A 27,555-nucleotide genomic window follows, 5' to 3' on the forward strand; every position below is an offset into this window, starting at 1 on the left:
TGTTTTTGAAAATACAATGACGTCGTCCGGATAGACCAGACATGTCTGCCACTTAAGGCCTCACAGAACGGTATCCATCAGTCTCTAAAATGCTGCGGGGGCTGAGCATAATCCAAATGGCAAGACTTTAAATTCATAAAGCCCGTCAGGCGTTACAAAAGCCGTTTTTTCTCTATCTCGCTCGTGGACCTCAATTTGCCAATACCCACTTTTGAGGTCCATGCAGATGCCAGCAACATCCCGTTTCGTTACGCTGTTCAGTTTCCGATAGTCGACGCAGAATCGAAGGCTGTTATCTTTCTTTTTAGCAAGCACCACGGGAGACGCCCATGGACTGCTGGAAGGCTGGATCACGTCATCTGAAAGCATCTCCTCCACTTGTTTCTTGATGACGTCTCTTTCCTTTCGCGATACTCGATATGGGTGTTGGTAAATCGGTCTCGTGGCTTCTTCTGTTATAATCCCGTGTTTTGCAATAGCCGTGCGTCGCACCTTAGAGGACGTTGAAAAGCAGTCCGAAAACTGTTTTATAAGGGCGAACAATCGTTTCTTTTGATATTCTGGGAGCCTATGGTTGACGTTAACTGATGCGTCAACGTTGCAGGTCTCTTGTGGAGTGGTTGGCGTTGTCGCTAAACTGCATAGTTCAGTCACCATGCAGAACTCGTGGAAATGGGCGATAGCCATACTTTGCGCGATGTGCTGACATTCATTCCCAAAATTCGTAAGGAGGACAACTGAGCGGCCATTCGTTAAGTGAACAACACCCCTCGCCACGGAAATTCCTTTGTTTAAAAAGAGCTCTACGTTTCCATCCACTATTCCTTCGTGGTCACAAAATGCCTTATTTTCAACAAGCACCATTACACTACAGCGTGGTGGAACTGTGACGTCATCATCAACAACGCGCAGAGCAGTAAGACGTCGCTTTTCCGATTCCTCAACCGACATAGCTTGTTTGGTCGAAAACGTTACACTGGATCTGCGCAGATTAATTATGGCTCCATTGTCTTGCAGAACAACGAAGAACACGCGCAGCGAGAGAAGAAGACGAGGTTCTCTTCCGATCAGTTTGCCAGTGTTCTGGTACAATTAAAGTGAGTTTCCTGTATTCGACTGCTGCTGTTTCTGCATTGTGACAGCATGAAGAATGAGCGAGGAAGACGAGCCTTGCTACTCGATCCTTGGGTTACGGCCCCCAGCCTGGTAACCACAAAGCCCGGCGCTCCCTGTCACGAACTACCTAACGCACTGCAGCTTCAGGGCATCTTGTACCCGTGGGATACACAGAACTCTCGAGTTACGGGCACGAGTTCCAGCGGAGGAGTCCAGCCGGGACACGGCTACGTCGGCGATGCCTTCCCTTTAAGCCGCTGCCTGGTCGACCGTTTGAACAATGCGCCCCAGTTCAAGTTTGAGCAACGAACTTTGATGAGGCCAGCGTCGTGTCATCTGTCCGAGCTAAGATGAGGGGCAGTTAGAATATGATTATGGTAGCGTGAGGGATTAGTGAAGGATCGTTTTCATAGTCTGGCAATGTTCTGTGTGCTAGTGATCTTATGTGTTTAAAAAGTATGGTGTACAAACGGCCTCGCCTTTTTGTGGTTGCCTGTGGTGATGTCTTAGACGCTTGTTCACTAAATTTGCACGTTGCCATACCATTCATTGCAGCGTAACAGTCCCAGACCTTTTCCATCACAGTACTAACTTGTTGGTTCATGCTATGCGAGTGAGCATCAGATTAGCTAAAGATCACAGGGCCTCAAAAATAGTGTGATATTTTTTGGCAACTGAAAAAAATAGGCTATAAATTTGTTATTTGTTGATTTGTTTTTTTATTTTATATTACCGTTAAACTTCCCTCGAGGGTCATGAGGGGCACAATGAATAACTTAACACACAAACATATCACTACGGCCCACTACTATTAGGCAAAATTAGAGCTGTCCCTATATTTGTCTAAAAAAGTCCGAAAATCACATAATTACACCACTTGTTTCTACAGCTTTGTCTGGTAAACTGTTCTACAAGTTAATGGCATTGGCAAAAAAACGAAACGAATCTGTACGAGTTTATACTGGTTGAAGAGTGAGGGACCGAGCTCTTCGCAGAGGCCATTTCTCAAGCTGCAGCTTAATATACATATCTTCATTAACTTACTTTTCTATGAACTATCTAAAACGACAGTTCAGAGCACTCGATTGCATCCTGCAATTTATCGCAGAATCATACTTTGCTCGAGCAGCTTGCTTGATATTTAGCTTAATGTTATGTGTAATGGGAAAGGTGTGTCTACGGTTACTAGAAGTTCTGTGTGACATAGTTATTTTTCGGTTTTTACGGTAGTAGCCAAATGTACGGGTCAATCGGCATGTTACTACCATGTGTTGCTTGCGCAAGAGAGTATTTGCAACAAACTTCGTTCTGGTTACTGCAGAAATGAGTGTTCTCAGAGAGGGTGAACTCTCGGCAATTATCTTAATGCAGTCAGGTAGAATGCTTTTCTGTGGTGCTATTCTCTCTGAATGCTAAAATGAACGCGGTTTTCACCCCACCTTCAGCTGCTGCTAAGCTGCACTTCCTGACATATGCATGAGGGGTTAGAAAAGCGACGAAATACCCCTGGGTAGTGTCCTAAGGGTCGGCGGCGCTGCGTGTTCAGTGCGCGCGCACCGAAAGTGCTTCGAAAAGATACGGTGGTGCGACGTCAAGTGATACACAAGTAAGCCATTCGCTTCGGCGGCGGCTCACAAAAAGCAGATGTGATACTGTACAAATTTTCCAGTGCCATCATGTGGATTCCGGCACCTCGTGCCGCCACACCTTCGCACGCACTGCTCGGTCTACAGCTGTGGCAGACAACGCAGCTTTCCTGGTTGGGCCACCTATTATTCAGAAAACATTGGGTGTGGTTATTTCGCATTACCATAAAGGACTCGCCGAGTTACTTTCTTTCGTGGTTTGATTCTTTTCAAACTACATTTTAACCAATTGTAGCTTGATTCATTTCACTGATGCGTGTAGCATTGCACACTAGTCACCTGATAAAGATATTGGCCCATGCACCACATCAAAATGAGGGCAACGGCAGACGCATTCAATGCGAACCCTCACGACCAAATGCATGAATAAATGGAGACTTCATTTTGCTATGCTCTTGCCCTATTTCGGGGCTCCAGATTGAGTGGTCCTCACAGAGTATTCTGTTTACTGGTTCGTTTTTTCCTCGTGCTTTTTTTCATGCTTATTTTTTGCGGCTCCTTAACCTAGATTCACATGCGAGAGCTAAACCCCGCTGCTCCGCGGACCGAATAGTCAAGTGATTAGTTTGATTCGGCGCAGCAGTAGAGACGTCGCATGCAGACAGCCGGAGCTACGCTCGCGGAATTTTCGTGCATACTCTCGACTCCTACGCTTATGCAGTGCTCTTATGTTGTCATGCAGGCCATGGGATGTGAATGAAAACCACCAATTCAGCACCAAAACCGCAAAAAACCACTCGCCTCTTCCACTCTCACACGAAACACAATCTGTCGTTGCTGCAAAACTAAAACATGTGAATTTTAAGCCGGCAGCCTGCTTCTTAGCCACGCCAATTCTACCAATGTTGACAGATTTGACCCTGAATCCTCCCAATCTAGAGCAGGCGACCGTTAAACGGAGAAATAAAAACAGTAACGACAAATTTCCATCCGTGCCGCGAAAGAGGAGAGCGGATCAAGCAAGGAGGGCACGTTTGGATGACGCGCACGTCACGAGATGCACCGCCCGCTGCAAAAATTCCTCCTCCGTTTCCTCCTGTGAATCCACCTGTAAGAAAAGGAGATCAAAATACACACACTTGTTTGGTTCTTAGTTCACTTGGGTTGCATTGAGGGAGAGCCGCTCAATATGAACGAGTTAGCCCACATAGCTAGTAAACCGAGTGGCTATCGGGCGGTGCGGTGCTGATGCTTTAGAAAACCGGGATCCTGCCATCTAGTTTACGAGCTCACAAAACATTTATACTTGGCGTGAAGACAATACTCACAACCACACAGAAACCTAGACAGACCTCAGGCTCAGACCCTCAGGCTTCCTCAAGTCGGTGCGTACTCTTACCCTGCATTATTGCCCAATAATATTTCCGGAATACAGTCAACTAATGCATTGGCTGCCTGCAATACCCTGCTACTGTCTTACAACATAGCTAATTTTTAATACGCATGCTCTTGCGGGGCGCCGCATAACGCTGTGGTCAAGGTATCATGTCGAAATGAGAGGGTACTATTAGCAGCTTTCGCCTTGAACTCCGATTATGGGCAGTCCAACGGGCCTGCATGCGACGCAGCAGAGAGACTTGGTATTTCTGTTTCAATATGGGCGTGTACACCGGCGTAGCTAGGTTCTTAAGAACATAATAATGTTGATCCATTCATTCATCTCCTTTTTCACATCTTTCGTCTACTCACTGTGTTTGCCTTACACTGACAATAGCGCTTCACGTTATGACAATAATTCTCGAAGCGCTCCAAAGCAGAACCAACGCTTACGGGCTACGTCGAATCGATTTCATATCAACACCTCTATTGTCCGAAACATTGTATTGGAGTTAACTTTAGTACGTCTATAAAAAAAGGACATTTTATGCGTCCCGTTGCCTACGCAAATTGTAATACTTTCCTGGCTAAACTAACGAATTCCAATTGGCCGCGCGCAAGCCGCAGTGAAATCAAAGTGAAATCTTGAAGAGAGACATTCGTAGAACACTGTTTGAGGAAAAGACGAGCGGCCGTGCTCATGGCGAAGTCCACCAGTTGACCCCTTCTTGTCTTGTCTTGTCTCCTAGGAGACCTTGGCTCATACCCACATGGGGGATTGGCCACACTGTACCTCATAATAGATCATTTTTTACAACGGTTGCTGAAAAAATAAAGACAAATTAGATAGGAAATCTTTATTCCGAACCCTGGTGCTCTCTTAATGATGATAGTGGCGCTCTTTCTCGTTCACATAATATGTAACACACTACAAGGAGAACTCTTACAGGTGCACTTTGTGTGGTTCTCACTACACCATAAATCATAATTTTGGTGTAGTGGGGAATGGTTAACTATGCCACTCTTTTTGATACACTTGTATCTTGAAGCTAGGCTTCCCTCACTTGCGACCCGTTTTAAATTGTTAGCTACACATTCATGTCTTAGGCTCTATGAATCGCCGGTAAGGCGCTTAGAAACACTTTTTATTGACCGTTCTGACTTGTTTTTTGGACAATACGGGCCCAGATTTCGTATACCCCAAATTCTGGTAATACGGCACTTTCTAGATGATTTAGATGTTCCAATTGATGCTGTTCCTTTATTCTGTACCATTAACAATGCTATTAAGTTACAGTTTGAAGATATATTTTCGAAAAATTCAAAATTGATTCCACTCAGTTCTTTAGAAGCTATATTAAGAGACAGATTACTTGGCACATACGCCAATACAAGCAGTCATAGCAACTGATGCGTCACAAAGGGAAGAGAAATGTGGAATTGGTATTTTTTCTCCTGCCCTAGACTGGTCCTTTTCGCTTCGCCTTTCCGATTTTGTGCCCATATTTGAAGCAGAATTTTTTGCGATAATTCTACCTCTCCGTAAAGTGACTGCTTCAGTAAGAACCGCAATAGTTTTAACATATTCACTATCAGTATGTGCCTCCCTTACTGCCGATGAGAACTAGCATGCTCAGAGTGCTTTCAAAGCATTAGTTCCCTCGCATCTCAATCTGGTCAAACTGGTCTGGGTTTCTAGACATAAGGGCATTTATATGAATGAAATGGCAGATGTGTTGGCCAAGTCATCTTTAAGTGGGCCAGTTATTTATGTATTACCGACATCAAAATTCTTGATAGGCGCTCAATTAAGAAGGAAACTACAGTTAGAGGAATTTTCTACGCCTTCACCAACAGGCACACCAGAATTCAGGCACTTGTTATATCATTGGGATAGTAAAATATGTCAAACGCGAGGAACGGAAGTCGCAATCACTAGACTGCGCTGTGAAATTCCACAGCTGAATTTATATTTACACAGAGCTGATCTGGCAGCCTCCCCTCATTGTCCTGTTTGTGGAGTAAATGAGTCAACTGAACATTATCTGATTTATTGTAATAGATTCTCTGCCTTACGTAAAGCACTTTAGGTACCATTTGCCACCTACTCGGAATAGATTTAAATGCTGAAAATGTGCTTTCTTTCGGAGCTTTGTGTCTAGGCTGCAGCGACGGGGTGATGGTTGACGCATTGCAGGAGTTCGTTAAAAGTTCAGAAAGGTTTAAGTTTTTAAAACATTGTTCGGTAGATTTTGAAATTTCCAAATTCATATCAAATCAAATACGACGCTTTATTGCAATACACAACAGATTATTTACAATTCAACCATCAAATTGTTCTTGTTGCATCTTTCTTTTATTTCTCGAAAATGGATTAATTTTAATCTGTTAATAAAGAAGAAATTAATGAAAACTATCCGGTTCTTGGCCAATCCCCCAGCGTGTGTATGCCCCACATAGTGAAGGATCTTTTCTTGCCTTGTAAGGCAATATTTGCAGTTTGTTGAGGCTGTGGCTGACTATGACAAAGAATTCTGCTTGAGGCTTTGTGATGCATTGGAGCATTCAATGACGAACCCATTGCGCAAATCGCATTGTGGCACACTTGTTGTTCACCTGTTTTCCAACGCTATACTACAAATGTTAGAAAGACCTTTTTCTTGAACAAAAAAAAGACTGCATATAGAATGCGACCGAGCCTCTAGCACCATCGCAGCTAGGTAGAGTAGAGTACAGGGCTGTTTCCCGTACTGGTGGTCTAGTGGCTAAAGTACTCGGCTTCTGACACACACACACACACACACACACACACACACACACACACACACACACACACACACACACACACACACACACACACACACATAATATATAGTAAAGTAGATCCTCCGTGAGTGGTCACAACGTGGTTTATTTCGACGTTTCGGCCTAGAGTCTGGCCTTCATCAGGATTGAATGTACAGTTTGTGGGTGCTCAGCTTTGTACCGTCTCAAATCAATGGGAAGGAGGGAAAAACAGAGAAAAAAAGAAAAAAGAAAAAAAGGCAAACAAGAAAGAAAAATAAAAAAAGAATATAACGTGGACTTATATTCGGGTGCCCTCCTTCCACTCTTCTTTCCACTTACCCCTCCATCTCTCTCCCTTTTCTCCCCTTCACCTTTCTGATGTCAGCAGTCTGTGTATGCTACCTTTCACTAACGTGTTCTTCCCGACCAGATGGCGCCTCCGTGCTCTGGCGGTTCGGTGTGGGACAAAAAGAGCTTTTTTAAGAAGTTTAAGCCTTTAACTACTTAGCGCCCCGTAGACATTTCGTTGTAGAAAGGGTGCCGCGTATTGTGGCAGAGGCTGGTAAGCGGGCGCGATGCGAATTCCTTGCCCGCTTCTGAATTACGCGTACAGTAGGGGCCTCCCGACTGTGCACAGGGTTGCTGTTGGGCATGTCACACTTGGCACAATTGATTGGGTAGTAAAGTAAAAACAGAGAACAGACGACAGCTATACTTAGGAAGAGTAGTTACACTTGGAATTGTTTTGAGTTTTCCAGTGCCCTTCGCAGCTGCAGTGCCGTGAACTTAGTTACTTTTTCATTATTGCCGTTATTGTTTTCTAATGCTTTAATTGCTGCAAATATACCAGGATTCTCATTTATTTCTCTATCGAGGGTGTTTTATTGGTGGATAAGGTATGACTCTCGTTGTTCACGTTCTCGGTTTTTTAAGTCCCGTCTCTAAGAGTGTTACTGATGGTTTAACGAATGCATGTTCGGGAAAAATAAGATGTTTTGATAGGGGTAGATTTGCGGCTGATTCCGGATGGGCTCTGTGATTATTGAAGCGAATCCTAAATGGTTTTTCTGTTTGTCCAATGTACTGCATACTACACACGTTGCATTCGAGTATGTATGCCACATTAGAGGAACACGCGTAACTTGCGTGTACCAAAATGAGTATGTTACGGTAAGACGGTTACGAATGACTCTCTGGTCATGACATGAAAACTGTGGCAATTGCGTCACGTACGTCGTCCAACCCTTTCTGCCAGACATGCGTGGCACGTACCTGTATACCACGGGTGGGTATGCACCACATGTCTTAGACAGTTTATATCTATCAAGAACAGCATTGGTGCTTTTAACGGGGGATAGTTAAGAAAAAAGTTTACATCAGAATCGTTGACCCACCGAATGAAAAGAACAAATATCAGGCCCCAGATGGAACTTTGCCCAACCATTACGCTCGGCAATCAAGTATTTTACCACCTAGCCACGCGAGGTCTCGCTACTGCTTTGGTAAAAGACACAGTCCAGGGGTACTGTAGGCAAAAAGTTGATTGCGGTTGCGATGCTGACCCTCCAAATTCATGCATGCTACGTATGGCTACCTGTCATACAGCTGTCTCATAGGGTTAACGTAAAATTTAGTTTTGTTCTACCCCCTAAAGTTTGTTTATGTAGCAGTGTACAGAGTTACCATCTTTGTGAACACAAGTGCCACCTAACAGCTTAGCCCTTTTGATGTTGCTAACATTCATGTTGCTGGTGCCATCGTTACAAAAGTGTTAACAACTAAAACAAAAAAAAAACTGACACGGGGCAAAACGTGCGCGGACGAGGTGAAGAAACAAACTGACAGACAGCTTCATTTCTTCACTTCGGCCCCTTGCTTTTTGCGCCGTGTGCGTTTTATTCCTCAAGTATGAACCTACTAGCTCAACAAAAAGCCACCAAACAACTAGTTATGCAAAACATGTGTGGCTGCTCAACATGTCCCTGCACGTACAACATTTGTACGTTAGTTTAGGGTCATTTGGTAATGTCTAGCTAATTAGAACACAGTCACATTCCTTCCGCATGTTTCACAATGCGGAAATTCCCAAGGTACGTAGGATCTGAGAAACTTGTATTATTCATATGTTTTCTGTGCAATAGAGATTGCGCACACGGGTGGCGACGAGAGAGGGGGGGGTGGTAGACAACTACGGCGCGAGAATCCACCCTTGTTGTGATCTCATAATATCTTCCGCTGTGAAAAATTTCGAAACATTACATTTACACACTTTTTATATGCTTCGTACCAATTTTTCTTCAGAATGAACATGTCTGCTTGGGAAAATGGGTCCTTGAAACACTGGGTTGGAGGTAAGTTCATTATTATATTGTGGTACTGGGACAAGAATTCATTGACTGCCATCATTTTCATGCCCCTTTAAATTTACCGTTGCACAAACAGCTTTCACTACAACCCAAGCATTAAAAAACAACCTTGAATCTCATGCTTTGCCAGGGACAAAAGGGAATACTTGGTATCAAGAAGGCTGTGCTGTTATTGCAAACCTCTAATATTTGTCTCTCCCTCTCTGCTTCTCACCCGTAGTTGATATCTGATGCCGAAAGTTGATTGACCACATCCGCACGCTAATCTCGAAGGCAGTGCTGCGAAGGCAATATGTTTTCTGCAAGTCACGATTGTTCAGGCTTATTTATTCTTGTATATTTTACACTATGTTTATCAGGTAGCTACTAGATGGCTGCTTAAAATTATATATGCCTATATTAGTTACACTCTTACTTTCGCTGTTTAGCAGAAATAAGCTCTTGGATAATTTGCTAGAACAGCGTCAAAACATTATTTCTATCTGTTGCCGAAATACACAAATGTCTGAAACGAGGCTGACAAACTAAAATAGGTATTGCTGGTATGGTTATATAAAGAACCAATAATAATAATAATAATAATAATAATAATAATAATAATAATAATAATAATAATAATAATAATAATAATAATAATAATAATAATAATAATAATAATAATAATAATAATAATAATAATAATAATAATAATAATCTAGGTTTTATTATTATTAAATAATACAATTAGTAATAAGAATATAAAACTTCGTGTTTACAGTTTGAAAATCATGATATCATGTATATCTTTTCAACAAATACAATGCGCATCATTCACAACGTTTAGTAGTCAACATGATCATTGACGGCATTTTGTCTTCGGTCGTTCAAAGTCATGCTGCATCATAGTGGGGGAAGTAGATAGTGCTTCTGTGGCTTCGGTAGAGAACAAGTGTTTGTCAACCCGGATTTTGCACACCCATGGTAGCGGATGTGGTAACGCCTATGGTAGCACCAAGCCCGCTTTGTGAATGTAAAAATTAATATTTTGGAATCCAAAATGCACCAGCTTATCACTTCGGCCTATCTTTCAACACACCATTTCCTGCTCCAAGGCAATTGTAGGTGGAGAAAGTCCAGTTATGAATTGAGACATAGAGTAAGGACCGATATGTCATACTTTCTGGGCTGTGCCAAAGTGAAAAGCGCCGTAACTGGTAGGAAAGAGTGAACTGGACCTGCCAAAAATGCTTTTTCCAGACAGTCCGCAGCTTCATTCAGTACAATTCTTTTGTGTCCCGGGACCCAAATTAGTCTCAGGTTTCGCAGAAGACGAGGAGCAAGTAATCACAATAATCTTAGAATATTCATATCTGTTACAGCAGTTGGTGCCGAACAAAGTGTTAATAAGTCTGTAACTATAGCCACAGAAGTTATGGATAATGGAATCTTACATATGCCTAAAATTACATCTAAGACCTGGGCCAAAAACGTTTTTGTGTATTCAGGAATCCTAAAAGAAAACTGCCGGTGCAAATGTGCAGAAAAAATTCCCACCCCGGCCTTTTCTTCACGCTGAAAAGCATGATTTGCTACACCAAGCGCTGGGCAATCTGATTTAGATGATCTTAAAAAATGCCATCCAGCAGACTATCACGTAGCAACTTAGCATTTTGAAGGAATGTACCGTCATATAACATGGCTAATTCACTCAACCTGTCACTCATAGTCACTATCTTGTTAAGTCTTATCTGTTTTGATTAAGAAGTGTCTATATTGGAAATAAGAAAGATTACCTGAGGGGTATGAATGCGATGCCATGTTGCATAAACACAAGGTTTGATCGATCATAATTATACATTAATTTCGTCTTATTGGTAATTAATAAACTCCTCAGATTATTTGCACTGTTATTAGCTTGAATCTAACACGTAAAAAAGGGATTCGGGATTCCTTATATGGAACAGAGTATGCGACACATTTAGGTAGCCGCAGGCACCGGTGAAGTGTCTGGCGCTCAAGTAAGACTAACGGGCGTAACTTCCCTGCTAATACGCCTGAAAATATGGCACTCACAAAGTCAAGTATAGGGCTTATGTACATTCGGTAATTCATTACGAATGTGTTTGTCGTCATACGGCAACGACTAACCCTTCTGAGTAGACATATCGCACGTGACCCTTTAATCACTGTACGTCCCACAAGCATACGCCAGTGGAAGTTTCTATCGTAAATTATTTCGAGGTACTTGACTGTTTGCACATGGGGAGTGTGTGCTAGGTGAAATAAGAGGGATATATTTATATTGTCTGGCGGGGAGAACGTCAGACCTGGACACTTCTCTACAATAATGGTCCAACAAAAACTGTCCCGCCAAACTTACAAGGTGGATAAGTATTCTTGTAAAACAATATAAAGTAATTGAAAGTCATCCGCAGAAGCAAAAAATGCTACATAATTCCTGTATACATACGTTCCCACTCTCTGGTGACGAGGAATGGAGATAAGCAAGATATCAGGCAATATTAGCTGACCGATTTAGCGCTCCGTTCCTCGTTCGGCTCAAACGCTCAGCGTTACTGAAGCAAAACGAGCGTTGTCGGTTTTAGCCAATTGTAATTCGGTCAACGCGACGCCACAGCTGCATGAGAGCTGCTGTTAGGTAAAATAAAAATTGTTCTTATCTTGCAGCAAGATAGAAAATTCTGTTTTGAAAGAGTGTGGATTCATTTACTGTTTGAGGCATTAGCGTGTTTTAATTTTTTGTCACGTTCACATGGAGCTGTACTACAATGGAAGCCTTCAAGGCAGCCCAAACGCGTTTCCAATGCCCTCCCTTGAGGCAGCGAGTTCCCCACGTTGCCTTGTGTCACACATGTCCCGTTTATTAGGGAGGCGATCGCCGGGCTGATTCCAAGAGCCGAAGTATCGGTCCCCCCGAACCGCACCACGAAAGCGTGGACAATTTAGAAGTGGTCCTTATTGTCGTGCCAGCGGACGCCGGCTGTGGCCCAAAAGAACAAGTCAGAGCGGAGAGTTGATAAACAAACAAAATTATATTCTCAATAATGGCAGATCGAAAACAATATACGAGTATGCACACTCCACAATCGTTGAGTACAATATGTCACCAATCAACCAACGTACTACACAGTACAATCAGCCACACTCAAAGCAACGGACACAGACAACAATACACACTACAATGCAGTCGCATGCATTGAACAACCAAGACACTTAAATACTAAAGAGATAGAAAACCTATTCAGTCCAAAGTCCTTGGAACAAAAGTCTGGATGATACTCTTCCGAGAATCACTCACTCAAAGTCCAGCGTTGTTGTCGTTCCGCTGCCCCCTTGAAGTTTCTCTTCCAGGAAACCTCGCGTCTTCAATTGGCCACTCTTCAAGCTTCAACTTCTTCGCCGGAAACACGTCGGCTTCACACACGCAGCTGTTGCCACGCGTCTTCGCTCGATAGCGGTAAACACACGCTCTTGCCTGTAGCTCGAGCCTTCACCCCTCAGGTGGAAATCCTCTTCATCTCCTGCTTTGTCGCTAGGGGCAAAACCTTCGCCGACTACACGGCGAGATCCCTTCGTGCTCTGGCGCTAACTTCCGTCTTCTCCTGCTCTCCCGTCTCCGCTGCTCGGTTAAATACCTTCCGTGCGCGATTCCAGAAGGTTCTCGTCATTTCGTCGGCGCGATACGCCGCGAAGGCTGGGGAGGGGGCGAGATGGTTGGAATGCCCTCCGCGATGGATGACTCAACCCGGCGGGACCACGCCTCTTTCGTTCTAGAACTTTCGCGGGCTATCTCGGCCGCCGATGTGGGGTGAGGGGGTTCGTCGGCGAAGCCGCGCTTCCAAGGGGAGAGCGCGCGCGGGGAGCCTTGGATGTTTGTTTTCTTTTTTTTTCTTTTGACCTCGCGGCGTCTCTTCCGCGCGTTACCGCAAGAATTTGGCGGCGCGTCCATTTTTAGCGCTCGTTCTGTGACACTGCCCCCCACTTTAAGAATATTATCTCATAATATTCAAAACCACACAAACGAGCGCGAACAGTCCCCTCACTCTCAAAGACTGTAACATTGTCCGTCGCTCATGACACGTCACATTCAGAATGAATCACTCAATACAACTGTACATTGTAATTCAATTCCACGACACATGAAATATGGCCACAGGTACATGACTACAACACTTCATCACACATTCCAAACAATACAAATGTATAAAGTTCTCTCATTACAACAATTACTATACTCACATCATTACTATACATCACATCACCGAAACAACCATTTTGACTCACTCAACATACAGTTGCGACACAGGACAACAAGAACATTAACACAACATATGGCACTCAGCACTGCCAAACACATTCTGGTTCGACCTCGACACCTATCCGGTGCATTCCGAGCGGCGCTTGCGCCCTTTCTTGCGGTGCTCGCTCGATCTCTTCTTGTTTTTTCTTGTTCTTTTTCGGCGAGCCCTTTCCAACGACGATAACTGAGGCGGCGTCTCAGCCATCGTCGTCACTTTTGACACTAATAACGGGTGATAACGCTCAACCGATCTTGTCACCCGCTTGTTCATGTCACGACATTGGACCTGGCTGGCCGACTCCGTCACCTTTACACTGTCTGTCGGTTGAGGTCGTGCTGACGTACGTCCAGCTGCCCAGCACGTGAACTCATTCAACTCGATCATCTTCTCATTCACTGTCTCTTGCCCCGCGGCTTCACCTCGAGCTCTAGTGAGATCCGTCACAGGATGCTCCTCCACTGTATCTCGCGGTCGCTGGGTTGGCGAGGGCTCTATCTTACGGTCTTCTCCCTATCATTCCGGATCATTCGGTCCTCGCGCCCCGGCGATGTTTCCGATGACAAGGTCGTAAAGGGGGGTCGTCATACATAGAGCGGTAACCTTCCCGCTGAAGTACGGGGTTTCCACCTCAATCTCTCCTTCGGGAAGCATCCGAACCGTACGGTCAATTAGGCAAACCGGCTTCGTTTTGCCTGTTAACTCGCTTTCCCGTACCAAATTTCTCCGCACGATAACCGTGGGGCTACCGGTGTCTCTTAGAACCGTAATCTTCTTGCCTGCAACCTTTACAGGCAGCGTTGGCATTCCCTTTGTAACACCGGTTGGCTGTTTTGACATTACAGCACCCACAATAGGAATTTTCTCCCCATTCTTCAACTCTACAAATCCGTCGGTGACGGCATTATCATCAAATTTCGGTGCTGCTAGCACATAGGATACCTGGCGAGTTTGACTCGCTCCGTTTCGACATGCGTCTGCTTTGTGCCCAGTCTGACCACACTTAAAACATTTTACTGCCGTAGGGCTTGTGAAAATCGTTCGACAGTTTTTCGCGCGATGACCCACTCGGTTGCACAGAAAACATCGCGGAATGCTCTCTGGTGCACGCTTCTTTTCTTCGGGGCCAATTTCTTCGAATCATCGGGACAATCCTTCTTGACCTTAGCCAAATTAGTTCCACCTTGCGCTTCCAAGAATTGATCAGCTAATTCAAGCATGTCCTCAAGTAACTCAGCCTTCCTCTCTTTCAAGTACAGCGACAGGCTTGGGTGGCAACTAGTAAGAAATTGTTCTTTAATTAGGAGCTCTCTAAGTTCATCGTACTCCTGCGCTGTCCCTGAAAGTTCAACCCATCTGTCGAAATAATGGCTAAGTCGGGCGGTGTACTGTGTAGCCGTCTCACCATCAGCTGGCTTTTCTGTCCGAAATCTGTCCCGGAATCCTTCCACAGTGAATCTAAATCACTTCAGCAAAGCAGTTTTCATCTTGGCGTAGTTGGCTGCATCGGTCGGCGTCAGCCTACCGTACACACTGAGCGCTTCACCACTCAAGCAAGTACTCAAAGCAGTTGCCCACTGATGTTCCGGCCAATTCTGGCTCTTCGCAATCGTCTCAAATCGGTGAAGGTACGCGTCAAGGTCGTTCTTCCTTTCATCAAACGCCACGAGCAGCTTGCTTGGGTTCAAGCGGAAGCCATGATCTTCCCGTTCGCTGCTTTCAACTCTAGGTTGGACAGGAGTTTCACTTCGCTGTTGCAAACGGAGTCGCTCGAGTTCTATCTCGTGCTGTCACTGCCGTTCCCTTTCCTTTCTTTCTTCTTTCGCCCTCTCAGCTGCCAGTCTTTCTCTCTCCAGCTCCAACTTCAATTGCAGCTCTCTTTCTTTTTTCAGCTGTCACTCCCTTGCCTCTCTTTCTTCTTTCAGCTGTCGCTCCTTTGCTTCTCTTTCTTCCCTCGCCCTTTCAGCTGCCAACTTTTCTCTCTCCAAATCAGCTGCTTTTTCTTCCTTGGCCCTCTCAGCTGCCAACCTCTCTCGCTCTGCCACCTCTTTCTCCTTCTGGCTTACCCATTTGCGTAGTTCGGCGCCAGAAAGACCCATCTTCTCACCAAGAGCTACTAACTTTTCGAGATCCATTGTGACTCGCAAATGAAGTCTTGCCGCGTGCAAAAAGTATCTGCCTAAATCAGTCTATCGGAACACTCCCCGGCACTCGTTAACGAGAACACTGAACAACACACAAAATCGTTCCGATAGCACTATCAACAACTCGAGGCTCTTTCTCACTACTTTGGACACACTGTGCACCAAAAGGTCCTGTGTCGCGGACGCCAGATTAATTGTCACACATGTCCCGTTTATTAGGGAGGCGATCGCCGGGCTAATTCCAAGAGCCGAAGTATCGCCCCCCCCCCCGAACCGCACCACGAAAGCGTGGACAATTTAGAAGTGGTCCTTATTGGCGCGCCAGCGGACGCCGGCTGTGGCCCAAAGAACAAGTCAGAGCCGAGAGTTGATAAACAAACAAAATTATATTCTCAATAATGACAGATCGAAAACAATATACGAGTATGCACACTCCACAATCGTTGAGTACAATATGTCACCAATCAACCAACGTACTACACAGTACAATCAGCCACACTCAAAACAACGGACACAGACAACAATACACACTACAATGCAGTCGCATGCATTGAACAACCAAGACACTTAAAGACTAAAGAGATAGAAAATCTATTCAGTCCAAAGTCCTTGGAACAAAATTCTGGATGATACTCTTCCGAGAATCACTCACTCAAAGTCCAGCGTTGTTGTCGTTCCGCTGCCCCCTTGAAGTTTCTCTTCCAGGAAACCTCGCGTCTTCAATTGGCCACTCTTCAAGCTTCAACTACTTCGCCGGAAACACGTCGGCTTCACACACGCAGCTGTTGCCACGCGTCTTCGCTTGATAGCGGTAAACACACGCTCTTGTCTGTAGCTCGAGCCTTCACCCCTCAGGTGGAAATCCTCTTCATCTCCTGCTTTGTCGCTACGGACAAAACCTTCGCCGACTACACGGCGAGATCCCTTCGCGCTCTGGCGCTAACTTCCGTCTTCTCCTGCTCTCCCGTCTCCGCTGCCCGGGTAAATACCTTCCGTGCGCGATTCCAGAAGGTTCTCGTCATTTCGTCGGCGCGATACGCAGCGAAGGCTGGGGAGGGGGCGAGACGGTTGGAATGCCCTCCGCGATGGATGACTCAACCCGGCGGGACCACGCCTCTTTCGTTCTAGAACTTTCGCGGGCTATCTCGGCCGCGGATGTGGGGTGAGGGGGTTCGTCGGCGAAGCCACGCTTCCAAGGGGAGAGCGCGCGCCCGGGGAGCCTTGTATGTTTGTTTTCTTATTTTTTTCTTTTGACCTCCCGGCGCCTCTTCCGCGCGTTACCGCAAGAATTTGGCGGCGCGCCCATTTTTAGCGCTCGTTCTGTGACACCTTGTGGCAAATAAAACTAGGCTTTTCAGAATAGGTGGAAGACTGGCTACTGTTAGAAACTAAATTCTTTCTATTGTTACATAAAAGCGCTTGCTATTGAAGATTCGTAAAGTCCCTTCGACGGAGTACGAAAGAATCATCTCGAGACGCTCGGTTATAGTCCGAAGTGTCAGCTATTGATAGTCTCGTGGAACTTCACCCCACATGCGCGTATTCTCGTAGGGGTTGGCTGCTACGAATTCTTAGAGGAAGCGCAGATCCTTGCTTGTCCTGAAGTGCCATTGGTGCTTGCGTGTTTACCCAACAACCACTGCGTTTCCCAAGCAGGGCAAACTCTAGGCACAAGACGCCGCCATTTTAGTGTTTTCTCCGAACGTCACGTGATCTTTTGCTCGCTACGAAGGTCCGCTCACACGCTCAGCGCCTGAACATCCAACGCATGCGCAGTGGTGCAACTCGCTGAGCGGAGAAGAACGGCTATTTGGGCTAGCACTTCTTCCAGCACTTTCGTGCTCGCTCTGCAAAATTATAATGGTAGAGTAGAGCGGGGTGCAAAATGCGGTCAGCTAAAAGTGCCTATAAAGACTAGTGGGGACAAACCCGCTTCTTGGTGAACAGAGCGTGTGTGTCTCAATTTCTTTGTTTATATATACTGCCCTGCACACAGTAAAACTCCCTGTCTAGCAAGAACTCAATCATCCACGCAAAAAAAAGTCAGGCAAGCCATCATTTCTCATCCTGGCTAGTAAAATCGGGTATTCGACCCAACCGTAGGGCTTCAAGATTTGTAACGTAACAAATTCTGCGTGCTCTTTCTGTCACCGTGCTAGCCGAACTCTGCTCTCGAAATGAACGTGTGCACACCAAATAGACTATTATGTTCGAGAACCCAATAGACAACGACCTAATCATTTATTAATAATAACAAATGGATTTATCTGAGCATGTAATGATCTCTAAATTAATTTTACAAAATTACATGTAAAAAAAATCGGTCGAATGTTGTCGAGAGCAAACCGTTTGCTCTTTCTTTCAGCAGGAGGGGGGGGTGTCACATTAGCGACTTTCCACACTGAAGAAATCAAATTCAATTTGATTGAATATCAATTTCACTACAAAAGCTTCCGGCATAATTTATCATCGTCGTCAGCTACAGCATCAATAAATACACAATTTTTCTTGCAAGCGTGTAACGGGTATCACGCTTCTCCGAATGATGGAGCATGGCATACTCATTGCATCCTAATACACAAAATTTATGAATAAGATTGGCGTATTCGGTGTTTTCCAAATGTTCCATGTAAAAAAAAAACTCTGAGAGGCTACTTTTTCATCTTTCACCGTGACTGTGCGGTGCGTACCGCGCCGACGTGGCATTTTTTTAGTAATAAGAAAATCCGTTAATACAATTACTGGTCTTGAAGCTTCGCCGTAAATTTATGCGAGAGCTATATGCGCTGCGAGCTGTGGTCGTGGGACGGCGCTGCACTCCCGCGCAGGGCATTGGACAGACGGGAGGGAAGCTGGCTGCTGGTGCCGCTATGGGGTCATTGTTGAATTTCGTGGCGTGCCCCCGCGCAGTTTTCACCGTATCATTACTATTGGGCCTAGTGTGCTGTGCCTGAAGGTCGGGAAAGATGCCGTATACCTGCTGTGCACTTGGTTGTCAACTCGCTTACGAAAAAAAACAGACGAGCAAGTCTCCAAGCTCTCAATGCCCTTAGCTTGCGAACGGTGGGAAAAGTGAAAACGGACAATGCCGCAACAACAACAACTACAATAAACTGGTGGTTTCACATTAGATTGCGTGAATGTGCACGCGTGCGAAAAACAATTTGATGAAAGTGACATCATTGTGGACCAGTGGCTAATAGGAGGTGTTGTAGCAAAGTCACCGCTTGACGTTGCGACACTTTTGCTGACGTTCCAAAGATTTTTAACGGCCTCACAGGGTATTTGTATAGTGCAAAAAGATGCAGAGCTCGCCCGCCTATACCAAGCGTCACCAAGAACTATCAACTGAGCTGAAGACTGTTGAGGCGGCATGGACACTGTGCATGAGCCATTTGAACATGACGCATATAATTAGGGGAGCACACTGGCCGCGTCTTCCTCCTTGCATGCCAAGAGGTAATAGAGAAGCTCTATGGGTGAAAGGCTTGCTTTTTTTTGTACAAGCACTGAGATGACCAAAGGTGCAGTGGTGACATGCAATTTAGGTGGAGCTATATGCAGCTCCTCACACCTAAAAATTTAAAGCACACATCCGTTGCTTGGAACGAAGACTTCAGCGCTGCCAATAGAAGCTTGCCGGGGATACAGATCGAAAGAGGTTGCACCAAAATGCTGTACAAAATTTACGCAACCTGTAAAAGATTAAAACATTTTCATCATCACTGCGTCATTAGCACGAGGAGATAACTTTTTGAGTAACATGTTGACACCGCATGCGCGAGATACAGACGGTCAATTTTCGCATTTCAGGAGGAATGTAAGGCTTTCGCCCTAATAATGAATGCCTTCATCATGAAAACAATAAAAAAGCCAAAGAAAACACAGCATGAGTAACCTACACAGCAGAGTAAAGAGCTGCGAAACTACATTGCTTGCCCAACCGAACTTACAACGCCCAACGGCACCGCGCTGATGAATCAACGTAAAACAAAGCACGAAAACAAGGCAAACGTCATATGAAGTATTGCTTGATCCTCATCACTTGCTAAATTCAAAGCGCTGATTCATTCAAAGTGGCTATCGGTGCAATAAATAGGATAATTTTAACACATGTATTGTTATGTGCCATTCACCTGTAGGAAAAAGAAGTGAAGGACTAAGTGGTGCCTGCTCTCGCCATGAAATGGAGTGAAAAAACTTTATTTTAGTCCTGCAGGACGCGCTTAGCGCGTAGTGGGCGTCTCCCACATAGATACCCACAGGGAGTATCTGGCAGACGCTTCGTGGGCCTGCTGGACGGCCCATTGCTGGTCGGCTAGAAGTGAGCTGCTGAGGGACCTCTCCCACTTGTTTGAGGTAGAGTCGGGAAGAGTTTTTTTACCCTCCCAGAGCATGTGTGTGAGTGTCGCTGTGTGTCCACATGATGGGCATGTTTCGCTGGCGTATGCATGGGGATAATAAACGAGAAGCGTGGCAATGTTTGGGTACGTGTGTGTCTATAATAGGCGTAGGATTAATGCCGGTGGTCTGTTAATTTTGGGATGTGGGGGTGGAAGAATGCGGCGTTGAAAGTAAGAGTGCTTTTTATGTCATTGTACGTAAAGGGTGCTTCCCGATGGGTCTCTAACTCGGCAAGATGTATATGCCCTGTGGTGGTGCGGTCGGTAAGTGTGCATGCTGCATCATGGGCGATCTCGTTGAGGTAGAATAGAGCACCCAGCACCTGGCCGAGATGGGCGGGGAACCAGATGACAGTATCTCAGTTGTTTTTACGTGCAATACTGTAGTATGTATATACTGTAAATGCACCCGTTTGCTGTTATCTCCCCATAACACCTTTAGTGGGGGTGCTGGGTACATCTGGAGCACATCACGGAACTTCGCAGTGGGCGTCTTCTTAGACAGTTCATCATGTCGACAAAAGTTCGGTCAATCAGCCCTCGTTATGCCGAATGCACCGAGCCACGTTGTTGTGACCCACCTCTGAGACCCTCGACCCATCTGTGGCACTAAAAACGTACACGTAGACAAGTGGCTGGCCAACTGCGAGCGTGCCAGCAAGACTAATCACTTGGATCCGACTTTGATGCTCGCAAACGTCGCCTATTGCGTCAGGGGTACAGCCAGTGTATGGCTCTGCACGCACGAGGAGGAGCTTACTAGCTGGGACGTATGTAAACAATCATTGAAACACCTTTTCCGAAAGGCCTCTGCACGCCAACGACTCTCCCAGAAAGAACTCTCATGCCAGGCTCCAACCTTAGCGGAGCCCTACATGGTTTACAAACAAGGTGTCTTAGACTTGTGCCGACAAGTTGATAGCCAAATGTTTGAAGCTGACAAAGTGAGCCACATTCTCAAAGGCATTGGTGCCAACGCCATTCACTTGCTTGTGTATAACTGATCTAGCATTGACGACCTTATCACGGAGGGCCGATGGTTAGAAGAATCAAAGAGCCTACTAGTTACGCAACAATTTGTTCGGCTCCCTAACACTGCCGCCACGTAGTTGTGCGAAGACCAGATCCAGCCACCGCTCAGTACCAAATACTTCCTGCGTCTTGTACGGCAAGAGATCAGGGCAGCAACTCCATCTGCTCCCCAGACTTGTTCTCGCGAGGAAGACCGCCCGACAGTCCCACTGATTCAAGCTATCATGAGTGGAGAACTGGCAAACGCAGGGATCGCGCCAGTATGTGCGCTAAGTTGTCCCGCGGTCAGCCCTGCTTCATACTACCAACCACAACACACGTATATATGCTAGGTACCGTGATCTGAACCAGTGGCACACGCGTGATCGCAGGCCGATATGTTTCAACTGCAATGGCGTCGGGCACATTTCCCGCTATTGTCGCTATCGACGGACATTGGTCCCTCATTCATCATACCGTTCTGACGACACTCAATCACCCTGTTTGCACAGCCATGAGGACCCACCGAACGCTAATGTCCGAGCATCAACCCCACGTTACGATCACTCGCTGTCCCCCCAGGCCCAGATACGTTCTCTGTCACCAATGTCCCGTCACTCCCCTTCACTTTCTTTACGCCGTCCTGCCTTGGAAGCTGACAGGTGCAGCTCCCGGAAGTGACGCTGCACTAACCTATCAAACCAAAAATTTTCTGCTAACTCTGCCTACTCGGCAAAACCTTTTGGACGTAGAAGTAAATGGCGTGCCTGTTTCAGCGCTCATCGACACGGGTGCGAAATTATCAGTCATGAGCGCTCACATTTCTCGTAGTTTCCATAAAGTCATTACAACCGCCTCATCACCTGTTTTTCGCGTACCCGATGGCCGTACACCTACCGTGCTTCGAATGTGTTTGGACGAGAGAGCTTCGCTGACCGCAAGACCTCAGTTTTCTTGTCTGTCCTGGACTTAACCCTCGGCCACGATTTTCTAAGCACGCATTCTGCCCTTATCGACTGTTCTGCTGGCTTTTTGCAGTTGAAGATTGCTGCTATACCCGACCTCAGTATCGCGTCGCCACCGCACTTAAGTGTCATCGAGGTTGTTTGCTTCCGCCCAGGTACCACTACTTACGTCTTCTTTAATGCAGACCCACCGGTACGTGATGGCGACTACTTGACTACCACCTATTTGGACGTTGTCCTGACGCAACGAGTAGCTCTGCCTCACTCTCTTGTGAACGTTTCTGCAAACAACGCTTACATACCTGGCCTGAACATTAGACGCTGCGCACAAATCCTTCCTAGAGGTATCATGCTGGGCATGATATCACCTTCGGATGCATATGACCCGGTTGCCCTGGTCATTGATGCCACACAGCTGCCTCCAGGCAGGCCTGCTGCTAGCCCGACACTTCATGACGTGTTCTACATCATGATTTCCTCAGACCATGACCCTTCTCAAAGCCTGGACCTAGGCCTTTGGTTGGCGCCAAACCACGATGTTTTTTTTTATTTCGCTTCACCAAAACATGAACAAACATATCTGCTGAACTATCGAATCGACACCGTGGGCGCAAGACCTATTTAACGACGGCCTTACCATATATCGGCAACCGAGCGCAGCGTCATTGAAACGAAAGTTGACTAAGTGCTCGCTAATGACATCATGGAGCCGTCTTTGAGCCCTTGGGCGTTGCCCATGGTTCTTGTAAACAAGAAAGACAACACCTGGCGTTTCTACATCGACTACTGGCTCCTCAGCAAAACCACGAAAGAAGACTTCTACTCTTCGGTGTAAATAGACAGCACCTTGATTTCCTTCATGATGCACGGTACTTTGCTTCTATCGACCTTCGTTCGGACTATCGACAAATAGCTGTCGATGAAAATGATCGCAAGAAGAACAAACCTATTACACTCGATAATCTATACGAGTTTGAAGTCATGCGCTTTCGGTTGTGCGATTCATTAGCAACATTTGAGTGCATGATAGACGCGCTACTGAGGGGTTTCAAGTAGTCTATAAGCCTCTGTTACCTAGAAGATTTCGTTTTTTCACCGTTGTTCACTAGTCGCCTGTGGCGCTTGTCGGCTATATTGCAGATTTTTCGCACCGCTGGCCTTCAACTCAACTCTACAAAATGCCGCTTTGGCTGCCGAGAGATCACTTATCTGCGCTATCTTGATGATATTGCAGTTATACGACCTGATGCATCAAAAATACGCGCTGTCATCAACTTCCCTATTCCACGTTCTTCCAAGGACGTTCGCTCGTTTTTTGGCCTGTGCTCGTATTTTCGCCACCATCTTCAAGATTTTGCTGTGACTCCGCAGCCCCTCACATGACTTTTAAAAAAGAATGCCCCTTTTTTTCGGGGCCCTGACCAAGTGTCGTCTTTTTCACATCTCGTCGACCGATTCACGCCAACCCCTGTGTTGGCCCATTCCGACAATCTTGCGCCTACCAAAATACGCATCGATGTTAGTGGTCATGGTATCGGCACTATCCTTGGAAAAAATCAATGTGGTCATGACTGCATCATTGCTTACGCCAGCCGCGCCTCCTCTCCGCAGCTAAGTGGAACTATTGTATGACAGAGAAAAAGTGCCTTGCTATTGTTTGGGCTCTCAGAAAATTTCTTCTCTATCTGTATGGCAGATTCTTCATCGTGTTAAGTGATCACCACGCTTTATGCTGGCGGTCTTCACTCAAAATCCGGCTTGGTCGTTGGGCACTACGACTTCAAGAGTGTACGTTCACTGCTGTCTACAAGTCTGACCACTTGCATCTGCCTGTCCTGTTACCCTGTTATCCTGTCGACCCACCAGACTCTTCGGCGAATGATACCATTCCATCTGTGCTTGATATAATTACCATGTTCAGCATTCCTGCTAGGCAACGACGTTATCCGGCTCTTCGCAAGATCACCGACTGCCTCAACTATACGGCTCCCAATTCACCACATCGTCTTTTCGTGGCAGTTGAAGGCACCTTGCTTCGTCACAGTGTGATACCCGATGTTCCTGGCATCTCACTTGCCATTCCGGCATATTTTCTTTCGACTATTCGGGCCCAGCTTCACGACACCCAGATGGCGCGGCACCTTGGCCTTTCCCGAACCTACGATCATGCCAGTAATGTATAGGTCAGTACGCCGTTACGTGACCTTGTGTGATGTTTTTCTGCACCGGAAGAAGTCAACACTCCCACCTGCCGGCTGTATTCCATCACTCGATGTCCCATATGAATCGTTTCATCGTGTCTGCCTCGGCTTGCTTTGTCCGTTCCCTATGTATGTCTCGGGGAATCAATGGATCACCATTGTCACGAACTATGCCTCGTGGTTTGGAATTACTCGTGCACTTCCCACCAGCTGCGCGACCGAGGTAGCGGACTTCTTGCTCCACAACTTCATCTTTCAGCACGGAACACCACAGCAGCTTCTGGCGGACTGTGGAAGGCAGTTTCTATCTCGGGTCGTGATTATTATTTTGATGCCTTGCTCATCAAAATAGTAATAATAATAACGGCCCACCATTCGCCGAGGCATGGCTTCATAGATCGGATTAACCGAAGCACTACAGACATGCTGGCAATGTACGTCTTTGCCAACCACAAGAATTGGGATGCAGCGTTGCCTTTTGTCGCGTTCACCTACAATACGTCGCGGAACAAGCCTGCTGGATATTCGCCTGTATTGCTTTTATTTCGACAAAGTCCCACGTTGCATAGGGACACGACGATGCCTTATTTGACGTACCCACCCAATGAATACGCTCGAGAAGCTATAGCTTGCGCTGTCCACGCACGTCAACTTGCGCGCGTACGGCTAACTGACTCGCAAGCGGGCCAAAAATCATGTTACGACAGCCGTCACCTAAACGCCCACTTTCCTCCAGAATCTCTTGTCATGTGGTCTCCAGCACGTCATATCACACTTTCTGAGAAGCAACTGTTCCCATACTCCAGACCATACCGTGTGCGCCACCAAGTGACCGACGTCACGTACGAAGTCGAACAATTGTCTTCATGCTCGTACACGCAAACCCGCATTTACAACGTTGATGTTGTCCGCCTGAAGCCTTATCATACACCTGACTCCCCTAACGCACATGTATTATGACCACTACCTCAGCCGTCTTTCTCCGCCTACACCAAGTAGGTGCCCTTGCCACCGAAGGGTAATGTTGTGTGCCGCTCACCTAGAGAACGAAGAAGTGAAGGACGAGGTTGTGCCTGCTCCCGCCATCTTGGTAGTTTTCCCGCATTACTGTAGGCTGTAAATACTGTAAATACACCCGTTTTTGTCATCTCCCCGAAACAATATCTTCGTATAAAACAAAGAATCTATATACACCCTGCATGGTTTGATAAGCGCTGTCAAAAGCTGCAATCACTGCAATTTCGTAACACTTTTAGAAACGCCATAGTCGTTGAAGAACTGTGGATGGTCAAAACTTTTTCGCTAAATGTTTCAAGAAAAAAAAATAACAGGCTTTCAAAGCGGTAGTATTCCTTACAGTGCAATCAGCATACCATCAAAATTTGAGCTTCAAGGCCTCTTTCGACGCTACACTTCACTGTACTTAAACTTTCCCATTCTGCCTTGAAGGGAACATCACTCTGAATATGTATTCAACCTTCACGGCTACACTCATTAGCATTTCGCAGCTCCAGCGCGTGCGTAAAATTGCAGTTCCCTGGCCCCTACGATGCCCCGCCTTGGGTGAGGGCGCCGCTAGCGGTTGCTCTTCTCCCTAGCTCTTACTCTCCCCGAAGCTTCATGACCAGTAAAAAGTATTGAAGAACTCTGGTATTCTTAGATGTGCGATTGTACGTCCGAAAACGACAATTTCATTATGAAGGGCGCTATTTTATAGCACTTCAAAAATTTCAACCATCTGGTGCTTTTTACCTTCGACGGACGTCGCACAATACATGGTCCTCTGTCATTTGAGCTTTACCGCAAGGCGATTGCCACGGCGGACATCGTGACATTTTTTATCACTTGATTACGCCGTGAAGAAATGAATGACGTCGCGTGAAACTTATAAACTGATCTTTATGGCCACACTAGTGTATTTAGCTTTGTAGGTGCGACCGCAGGAATAATAGAGTAGAAGTGGTCTCCATCAGTCCCAGTAAGTGTAGCCGTTAAAGCTGCCCTAGCCACGCTGATGCTTCCATGAACCAATAAGCAATAATGAATGCTCCATCGATAGTTGTCTGCGGTAAGCCATTCTGGTATGGCACCATTGAAGAGTTTATTCATATCTGTCGTAATTTCACAATGCCACATTTCATTGTTATCCAGACATGAATGCACAAAAGCCTCTGTTGCTTGTAGAGACTGCATTACAGCGCTGCTTATCACTCGAATGTTGTCGGATAGCCGTTAGGGTAGATAGAAGCAGTGAGCGACGAGCATTAAGCAATACGGCACATCGAAGAACAATAGTAACTCAGGCACACACACGCGGAACTTCACTTGGCTTTATTTTCTAGTATAGAAAGCTTTGCTGAATTTCATTCAGTATATCAGCTAAGGAAAGGAAAATTAATTCGAAGCAATTGTGTCTTAGAAAAATTTAGGATGTCTTTCTAGCAAAACTTGCCACCAGCTCAGCTCTGAGTGGAATTTCATGACTTTTTCAGACAACAATTGAACGGCTGCTACGCCTACAAGCAAGCCTTGTTATGTGTTCTGAATGCAGGATATGCGTACGTGGGTGCAGCCTGTACAGCATGGAGAGTGGGCATGTCTGAAGAAAGAGTCGGAAGTTATTATGGAGTGTATGTCTACGCGCATGAGCTTGCTCACAGGTAAGTCGTACTGATCAATGTTCATACCGTTGATAGGCTGAGATCATGCGGTTCGTAGCTGTGTGGCCTCGAAATACGACAAATAAAATCAAGCCGTTGACTTGACAAGAATATGTATACTAAGACTGTATACAATGCAGATGCACGTGTCTTCTCAAGAAGGATAAAAGTACACTTGCCTTTAAAGTTGGCTGGTGTATACGTATTTGTTTTTTGCAGCGAGTTCTTGCGAATAGCGTGATAGAAGACGCCTCTTCACCTCTGAATATCTATATTACACGCCTCTTCCAACCTGAATTCACGGAAACATTTCCAGCCAATAGAAACAGCATGCGGAAACGCAGTCTCAGATGATATACCACGTTTCGTTTGTTTCTAGCCATTCAGTTCTCGGTGATTTCGTTTCAACGAACACCACAGGCGTCTTTGTCCTTCGGATGGCGCCGGGTGCAGAAAATTATGCCATTTATCACCTCACTCGCTCCTTTTGTCGCAAGTTGTCGTTGGCTTGCTCTTTTCAGCGGCCGAGAGCAACTTTCCAGAAGCAGCGACAACACGACCGTTGTGCTTCAAATTATTCAGGGCTGATGGCTCCCCTCCTCAAAACCTCTTTGGACACGCCTGACCATCTGATGGCTTAA

General features: G+C 45.9%; 1 pseudogene; it reads left to right on the forward strand.

Moving 5' to 3' along the window:
• LOC119169775 (venom metalloproteinase BumaMPs1-like) overlaps positions 1-27,555 on the forward strand; it is a 254,793-nt pseudogene that overhangs the window by 179,406 nt on the left and 47,832 nt on the right.

This window comes from Rhipicephalus microplus, chromosome 2 (genome assembly GCF_043290135.1).
Source record: "Rhipicephalus microplus isolate Deutch F79 chromosome 2, USDA_Rmic, whole genome shotgun sequence".
NCBI lineage: Eukaryota > Metazoa > Arthropoda > Arachnida > Ixodida > Ixodidae > Rhipicephalus > Rhipicephalus microplus.